Here is a 14,028-nt window from a genome sequence, read left to right as displayed (position 1 = left end):
TTGTGCCACTGCACTCTAGCCTAGGTGACAGTGCGAGACTCCATCTCAGAAAAAAAAAGAAAAAAAGAAAAAAATGTATTTACTCACAGTCGATTGTCCTGTGTTGGTGTTGCTGTTGCTTATATATTGGTTTGCACTCTGCTCCATACAGTGATTCAGGGATCCAGGCCCCATCCCTGTTGTAGCTCTGCTCTTCACTGTACCCTTGGAGCATGTAGGGAAGGCCGAACCTGTTCACCTGGGAGATGATACACATCACTTCTACTCACAAATCCTTGGAGAGAAATGATCCCATGGCTCCAGTCACTTGAAAGGGCCTGGGAACTGTCACCTGGAGTGCCTGTCTCCTCAAGTTATAAGCTAAGTTCCCCTCTTAGCCTATCCACCCTAACCCCCAAGCTGAGTGTGGTTCTAGTAAGAAAAAGGCTAAAATGGGCTGGGCACGGTGGCTCACGCCTGTAATCCCAGCACTTTGAGAGGCAGAGGGGGGTGGATCACCTGAGGTCAGGAGTTCAAAAGCAGCCTGGCCAACATGGTGAAACTCTATCTCTACTAAAAATACAAAAAATGAGCCGGGCATGGTGGCAGGCACCTGTAATCCCAGCTACTCAGGAGGCTGAGGCAGGAGAATCACTTGAACCGGGGAGGCGGAGGTTGCAGTGAGCCAAGATCGCACCACTGCACTCCTGCCTGGGGGACAGAGCGAGACTCCATCTCATTAAAAAAAAGAAAAGAAAAGAAAAAGGCTAAAATGTACCCTTCCATTTCTCAGCCAAACCTGTGAGCTCACCTTCTTGCACTGCCACAGGGAGCATCCCCTGTGATGTGTCCCACTCAGCTCTCAGGCTGTAGGTGATTGTCATTTGTTACAGGGCCTCACCCTCCATCTTCAGTTTCCCATCTCCTGTCTCATTTAGTGCACAGCCAGATGTCTATGCCTTTTTTTTTAAGTTTTTTATTTGGAAATAATTACAAACTTATATTTTAAAAAGGCACAAGAATTAAAATAGTGCACAGATAGCCCGGGTGTGGTGGCTTATGCCTGTAATCCCAGCACTTTGGGAGGCCGGGGCGGGCGGATCATGAGGTCAGGAGATAGAGACCATCCTGGCTAACATGGTGAAACCCCGTCTCTACTAAAAAAAATACAAAATAAAATTAGCCGGGCGTGGTGGTGGGTGCCTGTAGTCCCAGGTACTCGGGAGGCTGAGGCAGGAGAATGGCATGAACCTGGGAGGCGGAGCTTGCAGTGAGCTGAGATCGCGCCACTGCACTCTAGCCTGGGTGACAGAGCGAGACTCTGTGTCAAAAAAAATCAATAAATAAAATACAATATGCACAGATCATCCACAAACCCTCACCCAGACCCACCTATTAACATTCGACCCTGCTTACCTATGGCCTGCATGTGTGCACCTTCCCCCATCCCATCCAGGGTGCATGGTGTCCACATTCCTCCTGTCAGTGATGTTCTCTTTGCTTACCTGGTTAGAGTGCAGTTTTTCCACTGTATGGCTAACTGGGCCAGATGCAGAGGCTTACACCTGTAATCTCAGCACTTGCGAGGCTGAAGCTGGGTGTGGTGGTGCACACCTGCAGTCCCAGTTACTTGGGGGGCTGAGGTGGGAGGATGGCTTGAACCTGGGAGGTCAAGGTTGCATTGAGCCGAGATCGAGCCACTGCACTCCAGACTGGGTGACAGAGCAAGACCCTGTCTCAAAGAAAGAATATAGTTAACTTTTTCTCCTTTTAACGAATAAGAATCGGTGGGAAGATACTTTAAGATCATGCAAATATCAATGATCTTCAGTTGTCACAAAAAGATTAAAGATAATGCAAATATCCTGCTCCTCATCAAAACTTCCCCCTAAATTTGGCTTTCATTTATGATTCTTGCCTGAATCCATCATTACCAGGGTGGTGATTTTCCAACACCAGCCCTCCCTCCATGCTGACCAGCTGGCCCTCAGCATCCTGCTGCCAGCCAGCACTCTTCCTTCTCCCCAAGAATTTGTCTTTATTATTGGAATGGACTCAAGGATTTCTGTTTATTCAGTGGTTTATAACTAGCTGCTGATCTTATTTTGGTGCTCAAGTTGTCCTAGATGAGGCCAGTGAGACTCCCTTCAGTTGACTCCTGCATCCTTGTGACATGCCTCCATTTTTTTTTTTCTTAGCACTTACTTGCTTTTTGGTGTAGTAGGATGTTCCAAGCACATCTCCTTTCTACCCTTCCTCAGCCCTGAAATTGGCCATGTCTTTGAAGAACTGGTTCCTTTTAGTGGATAATGGCATTAGAGACCAAGATAGGGTGCCAGTTGAGGTGTCTTCTGCTGAGCTACGAAATATATGTGGATATGATTGCACACAGGTCACACACAAAGGTGTGTCTGTGCACATACACGTACATATCCAGTAAGACCTCCAACTCAATTCATGACTCCCTCCAGCCCATATTTGTGTCTTCTTTAACACTGAGAACCTGACACCCCAAAATTCAGCATTTTACTAATTTGATGAATCTTAAAATAACTCTAATATAGTTTCAGAATTTCCTTTCCCAAACCACTGCCAAAAGTGAACTGATTGAGATTTTGGGATTTGTTTGCTGTTCTCCTACCACTGCCACCCTGCCCAGGATGTAAGGAGCACAAATGGATGTTTTATTAAGCTAGATATTCCCACTTGTTAACCTCAGGGGCAGCTGGGCTGGTTCAGGCATTTGAGGCAGTGGGTCTCAGCTCCCATACAACAGTGCAGCAACGTGGAACAGCAAGAAAGACGGGTGGGGTGAGGCAGGAGAGGGTGGCTCATGTCTGTCCAGTGGAGTTGGCAGGGATAGGATGTGTGCAAAAGGACACAGACTCTCTGGGGGGCAAGGGAAAACCCCAGGCAGGCTGGCAGTGAAGAGGGGTAGAGTTCAGGGTGGGTTTATATAGGGTGTCGGAAGGTAGCTGTGTTCTAAGTCAGTAGGAAAAGCAAATGAGAGATGGACACCTGGAAAGGTGGGAATACATTTCAATGGGAAAATGCTTAAACACCCTCTGGTATGAGCTGAATTAAATGTCATATGTTGAAGCCTTAACCCACAATCTGATGATATGTGGAGACAAGGCCTTAGGGAGGTAAATAGGCTAAATGAGGTTGTTGGAGTGGCGCCTGCATCCAATAGGACTAGTGTCCTTATAAGAAAAGCAAGAGGCTGGGCGAGGTGACTCACACTTGTAACCCCAGCACTTTAGGAGGCTGAGGCAGGGGGATCCCTTGAGCCCAGGAGCCAGCCTGGGCAACACAGCTAGACCTCGTCTCTACAAAAAACTTAAAAATTAGCTGGTCGTGGCATGTGCTGGTAGTCCCAGCTGCGTGGGGGGCCGAGGTGGGAGGATGACATGAGCCCTGGAGGTCAAAGCTGCAGTGAGCTATGATACACCATGCACTCCAACCTGGGTGACAGAGCAAGACGCTGTCTCAAAGAGAGGGAGGACCATGCACAGTGGCTCTCGCCTGTACCAGCACTTTGGGAGGCCGAGGCAGGTGGATTACCTGAGGTCAGGAGTTCGAGACCAGTCTGGCCAATATGGCAAAACCCTGTCTCTACTAAAAATACGAAAAATTAGCCAGGCGTGGTGGCAGGCAGCTATAATCCCAGCTACTTGGGAGGCTGAGGCAAGAGAATAACTTGAACCTGGGAGGTGAAGGTTGTGGTGAACCGAGATCACACCACCGCACTCCAGCCTGGGCGACGGAGTGAGACTCCATCTCAAAAAAAAAAAAAGAGAGACAGCAAGAGACGCCAGAGATTGCTCCCTCTCTGTGCACACACAGAGGAAAGGCCATAGGCAGGTGCAGACACAGCAGGATGGCAACCATCTACAAGCTTGGAAGAGAGGCTTCACGTGGAACCCACTCTGACTTCCAGCCTCCAGAACAGGGAGAAAATATTAATAAATTCCTGTTGATTCAGCCTCCCAGCCTGTGGTATTTTGTGATCACAGCCCAAGCAGACAAATACATGTCTGCCATCACTATTTGAGTTGAGGAGAGTTTTACGAATCAGTGCCAACTAGTGCAATCATTTTGGAAAGCTAACAGTCCAACTGTATTCAGTAACAATATGAGGCCAGGCACAGTGGTTCACACCTATAATCCCAACACTTTGGGAGGCCAAGGTGGGAGGATCCCTTGAGCCCAGGAGTTCAAGACCTGCCTGGGCAGCATAGTGAGACCCCATTCTCCACAAAAAGGAAAAAAAAGGACCAAAAAAATACACACAAGGATGCTGGTTTGCATGAAGTTAAATACTATGACTTAAATATGAATGGTAGAGCCATTCAAAGCAATAGTAAAAAGGCATAAATGATAATTAAGACTAGCAAAATTGAAGAATTTTTTTTTTTTTTTTTTTTTAGACAGAGTCTTGCTCTCGCTCTGTTGCCCAGGTTACAGTGCAATGGCGTAATCTCAGCTCACTACAACCTCCATCTCCCGGCTCCAAGCAATTCTCCTGCCTCAGCCTCCTGAGTAGCTGGGATTACAGGCACGCACCACCACACCCGGCTAATTTTTGTATTTTTAGTAGAGATGGGGTTTCATCATATTGGTCAGGCTGGTCTCAAACTCATGTCCTCATGATCCACCCGCCTCGGCCTCCCAAAGTGTTGGGGATTATAAGCATGAGCCACCGTGCCTGGTGCTGGAAGAGTAATTTCTAAGTGTAGTTCAAGAAGTAGAATGTAGGCCAGCCGTGGTGGCTCACGCTTGTAATCCCAGCACTTTGGGAGGCCGAGGTGGGCGGATCACGAGGTCAGGAGATCCAGACCACGGTGAAACCCCGTCTCTACTAAAAATACAAAAAATTTGCCGGGCGTGGTGGCGGGCGCCTGTAGTCCCAGCTACTCGGAGAGGCTGAGGCAGGAGAATGGCGTGAACCCGGGAGGCGGAGCTTGCAGTGAGCCGAGATTGCGCCACTGCACTCCAGCCTGGGCGACAGAGCGAGACTCCGTCTCAAAAAAAAAAAAAAAAGGAGTAGAATGTAACTGTTGATTCTGTTGCAACTGTATAAACAGTGGGCATTAGTTGTCAAATCCTAGCAGAGAAAGTATAGAAATGCAAATAGTAGTTGTGTTAGGGTCATGAAATTATGAGACATTTATTTCAGTTTTTTTAATTCCTTTGAAAGTTTTTTTTTTTTTTTTTTTTTTTTTTTTTGAGACAGAACCTCGTTCTGTCACCCAGCCTGGAGTGCAGTGGCACAATTTCAGCTCACTGGAACCTCTGCCTCCCAGGTTCAAGCGATTCTCTTGCCGTGGTGTACTGAATAGCTGGGATTACAGGCACCTGCCACCATGCCTGGCTAATTTTTGTATTTTTAGTAGAGACGGGGTTTCACCATGTTGGCCAGACTGGTCTCGAACCCCTGGCCTCCAGTGATCTGCCCACCTCGACCTCCCAAAGTGCTAGGATCACAGGTGTGAGCCACCGCGCCTGGCCATGGGCTTTTATAATAAAGTTCATTTTTCACCATTTTAAAAAGAACTCTCCCAATTATGTAAAAGTTAAAAACACACAGCTTCGACTGGGCACTGTGGCTCACGCCTGTAATCCCAGCACTTTGACAGGCCAAGGTGGGAGGATCACCTGAAGTCAGGAGTTCAAGACCAGCTTGGCCAACATGGTGAAACCTTGACTCTAGTACAAAGACAAAAAAATTACCCGGGCATGGTGGTGCGTGCCTGTAGTCCCAGCTACTCAACAGGCTGAGGCACGAGAATCACTTGAACCCGGAGGCAGAGGCTGCAGTGAGCCGAGATTGTGCCACTGCACTCCAGCCTGGGCAACAGACTATTCCTTTTGACATCTCAGTGTATTTATGTCTCCCAGTCATTTTTCAGGGTATGAGATGTGAGTATAATGTGTTTGGTATATATGTATCCTGGCACATTCTAAGTGTGTCTCTTGGGTATCATGAAAAAATGAGTGAGGTGTCTGATGGGTCTTGGGAATACCCTGTGGACTTCCTTCAGGCAGATACAGAACAGGATAGGGTGATGCGCTTTTGATGCAAAGCAAGGCAGATACTCCATTCTGCCTACCCTGAGTCCAGTGAAAAGTCAGTGATTTATTAGTAGCCGTTCCTTCAACCTGAGAGGCTCCTGGGATGGGGCCACACTTGGGAACTATGGGCTTCACAGAGGAACCGCTTCAGGAAGTTTGGGCACAGTTCTCACTTGAGGGTTCCAGGTCTGTTTCAGAATCACCCAGTGCCTTGGTGTGCAGATTACCAAACCCCCTCGGACCAACCAAAGCAAGGTCCCAGGTTTAACACCTTCCACCTTGAGGTGGTTTTCACTCACATCAAAATGCGAGATCCATTACCCTTGGCGGTGCTGGGTTCTGTCTTCCCAGTGTCCATGCAGAAGTCTCCAAGACGAGGGTTGCTGGAACCAGGGGTCAATCCAGATTTGTTTCGCCTAAGGCTCACACAACTGAGGGGTCCCTCTTCAGAAGAATAATTCAAAATTACAAAGATAAAATTAGGTGCTTGGTCTTGAAGGGATCCCTGAAAGTGAGGGACCTAGAGTTTCAGCTTACTTTCATGGCAAACCCACGAAGCCAGAGCCTCGAAACATAGTGCAGCCCAGCCTTCCCTCAACCCGAGAGAACCTGAATTTGTAGAAAGGTTCCCAGATGTCTCAATGAAATGAACAGCTTTCCAAAATCCAGCCTCTGGCTGACCAGGTAGCTCTTGAGAGACGGGCTCCTGAGGGACCAGCCACATGCGATGGGGGCAACTGCCAGGGAAATCCGCTCAGTGAGAGGGTGGCTTCTGGGACATGGTAAATCTAAGCTCCCCAGCTCCTCACCAAGGCCCCGGGACTGGAGAGGTCTCTCCAGCTGTGGCTCTGCCTGTCTTTTCACAGAGGTTTGCCCTGATGCCATGGTTTTAATGTGACGTCCCTCACCCCATTCACCAAACACAATAATCCCCAAGTGGTTATCATCTCTGGCTGGTATTCATCTTATCACTTTTTCTTTTCTTTTTTTTTTTTGAGACGAAGTCTTGCTCTTGTCGCCCAGGCTGGAGTGCAGTGGCACAATCTCGGCTCACTGCAACCTTCGCCTCCCATGTTCAAGCGATTCTTCTGCCCCAGCCTTCCAAGTAGCTGGGATTACAGGTGCCTGCCACCATGCCTGGGTAATTTCTGTATTTTTTAGTAAAGACGGGTTTCACCATGTTGTCCAGGCTGGTTTCGAACTCCTGACCTCAGGTGATCCACCCGCCTCAGCCTCACAAAGTGTTGAAATTACAGGTGTGAGCCACTGCGTCTGGCCCGTCTTACAGTGTTTTCTCCGCTATGACTCACCTTGCTTTTCTTCTGATGATCTGCTTTGCCTATCTTGCCCACTAACTTGCAACCCACATAGGGCCAGGGGCATTTTCTGTGTGGTTTATACTTGTTTACTCTGGGCTCAAAGAGAAGAATAAACGAATCAATTCCTTTGGCAGTAAACCCTGAGGCCTTCCTTTAAAGCCCTCCTTCTCCTAAAAGAAACAGAACTTGGGGGTGAGTGTGTGACAGAAATGCGTGGACCATGGTGGAGTGGTGGCTCATGACTGTAATCCAAGTGCTTTGGGAGGCCAAGGTGGGAGGATTGCTTGAGTCTGGGAGTTCGAGACCAGCCTGGACAACATAGTGAGCCCCTGTCTTAACAAAAAATAAAAAATTAGCTGGGCATGGTGGTGCATGCCTGTAGTCTCAGCTACTAAGGAGGCTAAGGCAGGATTGCTTAAGCCTAGGAGCTCCAGGCTACAGTGAACTATGATCACACCACTGCCCTCCAGCCTGGGTGACAGAGTAAGACCCTAAGGATTTAAAAAAAAAAAAAGAAAGAAAGAAAGAAAAAGAAATGGCATGGACCGGCCTTTGAAGGCAGGAAAGCCTCCCAGCAGAAATCTAAATCACTGAGTTCAGATGTGGGCTAGAGTCAGCGACGTGTGGTTTCATGGTATCACTCTTGGCTTCTCCTAAGGACAGCTAAAGCTTTAACCTCCTCCTCTCTATATGAATGTGTACGGTATCTAAATATATACGTCTGTGTGCTGCTATATAAAGTATGTGTGTACTATAACAAAGAGACTGTCTTCAGAAACAGCCTCTTTTTTTGGGCATTTAATGGGCATGACAGTTTTACAAGTGATGCAAATGAACAGATGTTTTACATTCGCTTTATATTTTGCCACATGCTTTGGGATTCTAGGAGCTCATTTAATCATCACTGCACTTTGAGGGGCAGGTAATTTACCAGTTGTGTGTGTGTGTGTTTTTTTTTTCTCTTTTTTTTTTTTGAGACAGAGCCTTTCTCTGTCACCCAAGCTAGAGTGTAGTGGCGCAATCCTGGTTTACTGCAAGCTCCACCTCCCGGGTTCAAGCAACTCTCCTGCCTCAGCCTCCCAAGTAGCTGGCAGTAAAGGCACGTGCCACTACGCACGGCTAATTTTTTTTTTTTTTTTTTTTTTTTTTTGTATTTTTAGTAGAGACAGGATTTCACCATGTTGGCCAGGCTGGTCTCAAACTGCTGACCTCAAATGATCCATCCATCTTGGCTTCCCAAAGTGCTGGGATTACAGGCATGAGCCACCACACCCAGCTTACCAGTTGTGTTTCTTTAATTGGATTGAATTTGTGTTACTTGCCATGGGGCCAAGCCAAAAAGGAATGAATTGGCTCAGGTAACTGAGAAATCCAGAGAGGCTGGGCGCAGTGGCTCATGCCTGTAATCCCAGCATTTGCGAGGCTGAGACAAGAGGATCGCTTGGGCCCAGGAGTTTGAGACCAGCCTGGGCAACATAGCAAGACCTCATCCCTAAAAACATTTAAAAGTTAACCAGGCATGGTGGCACATGCCTGTAGTCCCACCTACTCAGGAGGCTGAGGTGGGACAGATCATTTCAGCCCAGGAGGTTGAAGCTACAGCCTTCGTGACAAAGCAAAACCCTACCTCAAAAAAAAAAAAAAAAAAATAAGTCCAGAGGACTTGGGGTTTCCCTTCTTTTTTTTTTTTTTTTTTTTTTTTTTTTTTGAGGCGGAGTTTCGCTCTTGTTGCCCAGGCTGGAATGCAATTGTGCAAACTCGGCTCACTGCAACCTCTGCCTTCCGGGTTCAAGAGATTCTCCTGCCTCAGCCTCCCTAGTAGCTGGGATTACAGGCACGTGCCACCATGCCCAGCTAATTTTGTGTTTTTAGTAGAGACGGGGTTTACTCCATGTTGGCCAGGCTGGTCTCGAACTCCTGACCTCAGGTGATCCACCCACCTTGGCCTCCCAAAGTGCTGGGATTACAGGCTTGAGCCACTGTGCCCAGCCTGGGGTTTCCCTTCCTGGACCATTTTGTTTCTACATAACACTTACTGTGTAATGTGCCCATAACATCCTAATTTCTCTATTTTCCATTTCCCCACCAAAATATAAGCTCCTGAGACCATGAGTTTCATCAGTTTGGTTGCCAGAGTCTGGAATTGTGCCTGAGCTACAGTTGGTGCTTGGAAAATACTTGCTGCCTGAAAGAATCTCCCTCTCACATACAGTATAAGCGGAGGCTCAGGAGGGACAGTGACTACCACACGTCAGTCCTACCCAGTGCTTCCACAAAACTTCCAAGGGCCCTGGCTGTGTTAGTCTGTTTACACTGCTATAAAGGAATGCCTGAGGATGGGTAATTTAAAAGAAAAGAGGTTTACTTGGCTCACGGTTCTGCAGGCTGTATAGGAAGCATAGTGCTGACATCTGCACTATGGGGAGGCCTCAGGAAGCTTCCAATCATGGCGGAAGGCAAAGGGGAGCTGGCGCATCACATAGTGAGAGAAAAAACGAGAGAGGGGAGGAGGTGCCAGGCTCCTTTAAAAAACCATCTCTTGGATGAACTCATAAAGTGAGAACTCACTCATTCCCATGAGGACAGCACCAAGCCATTCATGTGGGATCCACCCCAGAGCCCACATACCTCCACCAGGCCCCACCTCCAACACTGGGGATCACATTTCAACTTGAGATTTGGAGGGGACAAATATCCAAACCATCGCACCAGCTTCCCTGACTTTTTTTCAGAAACACAATGGGAAGCCAAAGTTTACTTAATTCTCTACTTTCTGTGATTCTTCCACCCAAGATGCATTTTTGGCTGCCAGACACCAGAAATCCAACTCAAAATTGTATACACTTTAGGATATTATTTACTTATTTTTTTAGAAACATGGTCTGGAGTGCAGTGGTGAAACCATAGCTCACTGCAGCCTCAAATACCTGGGTTCAAGTGATAGTCCTGCCTTAGCCTACTGCGTAGCTGGGACTACAGGCACACGCTACCATGCCTGGCTAATTTTTTATCTGTTGTAGAGATGGGGTCTCACTATGTTGCCCAGGCTGGTCTTGAACTCCTGGGTTCGAGCAAGCCTCCCAAAGTGCTGGGATTACAGGCATGAGCCACCATGCCCAGCTGAGGTTATTATTTATTTGCTATGAAAGGCCAGGATGCAAGTTCCAGGGTGGGGCCCCTGCTTGAATTGTAGATGAGCTTGGGCTTTGCTGTCTTCTCTGAGCTGACTCTGTCCAGGATGGTCCTCTCTGTGCTTGCAGGTGGTAGGCAGCATATTTCTCCCTTTACATCCAGAAAGAGACAGAACCTTTCCTTGCCAAAGAACCAGACCTTCCTCTCAGTCTCATGGCTGCACACCCAGAAACTGTGGTCATTGTGTTAGGCCATTCTTGCGTTGCTATAAAGAAACGCCTGAGATTGAGTAATTTATAAAGAAAAGAGGTTTAACTGGCTCATAGTTCTGCAGGCTGTACAGGAAGCAGGGCCCTGGCATCTGCTCAGCTTCTGGGGAGGCGTCAGGAAGCTTTTACTCATGGTGGCAGGGGAAGTAGGAGCAGACATATCACATGGCCAGAGGAGGAGCAAGAGGCAGTGTGGCGTGGAGGGGGTGCCTGCACAGTTAAAAAAACAGACCTCAGGCTGGGTGCAGTGACTTGCTCCTATAATCCCAGCACTTTGGGAGACTGAGGCGGGTGGATCACCTGAGGTCAGGAGTTTGAGACCAGCCTGGCCAACATGGTGAAACCTTGTCTCTACTAAAAATACAAAAATTAGCCAGGCATGGTGGCACACACTGTAATCCCAGCTACTTGGGAGGCTGAGGCAGGAGAATTGCTTGAGCCCAGGAGGTGGAGGCTGCAGTGAGCCTTGATCATGCCATTGCACTCCAGCCTGGGCAACAGAGCTAGACTCTCTCAAAAAAAAAAAAAAAAAAAAAAAAAAGGCACATTCAGGGATGACTTTGGTCGGCTCCACCATGTTTGGGGCCTCAGCTGGGAACTTGAAGGCTGAGGTACCTTGAAAGCTGGGAGGCTGGAATCATGTGAAGACTGTTCTGTCACAGGCCTGATGAGGCTGGGGAGATTCAGATTAGGAGTGAACTGACACCCTGAGCAGAGCCTGTGTGGCTTCATCCCCACAGCATGGTGGCCTTGGGCCCGTGGGTTTCTCAAGTGGTGTCTCAGGGCTCCAAGCACAAGTGTTCCAGCAAAAAAAGACAGACGCTGTATGGCCTTTCCTGAACTAGCCTCAGAACTCTCCCTCATTCTTATTTCACCTGCATTCACCTGTTTTCCCACTTGATCTTCTACTTGTGTGCCAGTAACTGAGGTGTAGTAAGCAAGATCCTCTAGACTCAGGAGGGTGTAACCCCCACAGTGCCCTTCCACTGGCTTGGCACCATCAGGGAGAGGAATCTCATCTCTTTTCCTGGCTTGGGAGAGAAGTGATACTGTGGGCACCTCTCTGTAGTACCCAATCCTTGCTGTATTTCCCCTGTGTCGCTGAAGGAGGTCTGATGAAGAGGGGCTGAGTGGAGAGGAAGGAACTCACATTACTGTTTCTTGGTGATTATGCCAATCTAGCACTTTCAAAGGACTGCAAAAGTGCATGTGCTAGATTCCATTTTTACTGAACCGAACTGGAATAAACTGGCCATAATCTCTTTCCTGAATGTAATGTTCTGTGGTAATAATAATATCCTAGGGAGCCTGAAATGAGTAGGCACCTGTCATTCCAATTACCTAAAGCAGCAGATCTTCCTAGCACATTTGGTTTCCTTGAGGACAAGATGCTACACAAGGATAGGAACACAGGGAAAGGCAGGAGGACACCGGTAGTAAAGGAAGGAGGACAAAACAGCTGACCAAAGACCAGGCTGTTGAGCTGCACCAGTACAGACACCAGCTGGCTACACGTGTCAAATGGGCACTTGAAATGTCGCTATGGTGAACTCTGAGATGTGATGAAAGTATAAGATGCACACTAGGCCGGGAGTGGTGGCTCACGCCTGTAATCCCAGCACTTTGGGAGGCCGAGGCGGGCGGATCACATGAGGTCAGGAGTTTGAGACCAGCCTGACCAACATGGAGAAACCCCATCTCTACTAAAACTACAAAATTAGCCAGGTGTGGTGGCACATGCCTGTAGTCCCAGGTACTCGGGAGGCTGAGGTAGGAGAATCACTTGAACCTGGGAGGTGGAAGTTGCAGTGAGCCAAGATTGTGCCACTGCACTCCAGTCTGGGTGACAGAGCGAGGCTCCATCTCAAAAAAAAAAAAAAAAAAAAAGATGCACACTAGATTCTGAAGATGTCACGTAACAGAAAGAATGCAAATATCTCAGTAATTTTTCATATTGACATGTTAAACTGCTAACATTTGAGATATATAGGGGTAAACGTTAGTTTCACCTGTTTCTTCTTGCATTTTTTCTTTTTGAGACAGTCTTGCTCTGTCATCCAGGCTAGAGTGCAATGGTGCAATCTTGGCTGACTGCTGCCTCCCAGGCTCAAGCAATTCTCGTGCCTCAGCCTCCCGAGTAGCTGGGATTACAGGTGCATGCCACTGCACCTGGCTAACTTTTGTATTTTTAGCAGAGACATGGTTTCGCCATGTTGGGCAGGCTGGCCTCAACTGATCTGCCCACCTCAGCCTCCCAAAGTGCTGGGATTACAGGCATGAGCCACTGTGCCTGGCTCTCTTCTTGCTTTTTAAATGGGGCTACAAGAATATTTAAAGTTATTTATATGACTTGCACGGTTTCAATGAGACAGTGCTGCTATGCACTGTGTACCCTGGCTTTCTCCAGTGGCTTTTATTTTTTTAGAGATGGTGTGTTGCCGTGTTGCCCAGGCTGGAGCACAGTGGCTATTCATAGGCACGATCCCACTAATGATCAGCATGGGAGTTTTTCTTTTTTTTTTTTTGAGGTTGAGTTTCACTCTTATCACATAGGCTGGAGTACACTGGCACAATCTAGGTTCACTGTAACCTCTGCCTCCCAGGCTCAAGTGATTCTCCTGCCTCAGCCTCCAAAATTGCTGAGATTACAAGCACGCACCACCGTGCCCAGCTAATTTTGTATTTTCAGTAGAGACGGGGTTTCACCATGTTGGCCAGGCTGGTCCTGGACTCCTGACCTCAGGTGATCTGCCCGCCTTGGCCTCCCAAAGTGCTGGGATTACAGATGTGAGCCCTACCAGCACGGGAGTTTTGACCTGCTCTGGTTCACCCCTACATAGGCAAGCTGGTGGTCATCTGCTCCCAGGAGGTCATATTGACGCCAAACTTAGTGTGGACACCCAATCAGCAGAGCACACTACAGCCCAGAACTCCTGGGTTCAAGTGATCCTCCTGCCTCAACCTCCCAAGCAGCTGGGACTAGAGGCAGGTGCAGCCATGCCTGGCTCTCCAGTGGCTTGTAAATGACAAAGGCATTTATCCCAAGGGGCACTCCACAATCATACTGAGAAGCAATATTGGAAGACTATCTGCAACATGGTTTCCCCAAGAGAGAAATTTCAAGTAACTGGAAATTTACATCCCAGCATTGGGATTAGAAAAATCAAATTGATGGATGTAACCACAACTAACAGCTGATAACCAAAAACAGCCAATGCAATCAATTTCTTTTTTTTTTTTTTTTTTTTTTTTTT

The sequence above is a fragment of the Hylobates moloch genome, unplaced genomic scaffold (assembly GCF_009828535.3).
Source record: "Hylobates moloch isolate HMO894 unplaced genomic scaffold, HMol_V3 SCAFFOLD_12, whole genome shotgun sequence".
Lineage (NCBI taxonomy): Eukaryota > Metazoa > Chordata > Mammalia > Primates > Hylobatidae > Hylobates > Hylobates moloch.
This window is presented reverse-complemented; position numbering follows the sequence as displayed.